This window comes from Sinocyclocheilus rhinocerous, unplaced genomic scaffold (assembly GCF_001515625.1).
Source record: "Sinocyclocheilus rhinocerous isolate Xijiao unplaced genomic scaffold, SAMN03320098_v1.1 scaffold504, whole genome shotgun sequence".
Lineage (NCBI taxonomy): Eukaryota > Metazoa > Chordata > Actinopteri > Cypriniformes > Cyprinidae > Sinocyclocheilus > Sinocyclocheilus rhinocerous.
In genome coordinates, this window is record NW_015645076.1 from 1004826 (window position 1) to 1005405 (window position 580).

Here is a 580-nt window from a genome sequence, read left to right on the forward strand (position 1 = left end):
TCAGATTTTACTCGCCAGTGTGTGGGTTGGAGGCTAAGTATAAGTTTAGCACAGATATATTTTTACTCGCCGAACACTGACTGAGCGCTACAGAGTTTCACTCACCATCAGGCGATCTGTGATATTTTTCAGTTCATCTGAATGGATGCGCAGCGGACCAGTATTTGACGTACCGTAAACTCTAGTGTGAAGGCGCACGACTCGCCGTCGCTTTTTTATCTCATTGGCTGACGCTCACCTATTATCGTCCTTGTTTTGATTTCAGCAAATCAGTTTAAGCGAACACACACAACCTGGTTAATATTCATGAATCCAGCAGCTCGTTAATCCTTCGTGCGTTTTATATTGTTCTTAGTAAAATTCGTAGTATTATTATTATTATTACTACTACTACTACTACTACTACTACTATCTTATCAGTATTATTATTATTTTTTTCCCTTTTTTTTTTACAGAAACACTGAATGACCAAAAAAGCACCACCACCAGTCCTAAGTTCAGTTAAAATGACTAATATGCATTCATACATGGTTACCAGTTTTAATTGTAATTACTAAAGTTCTATCATTAAATAATACGC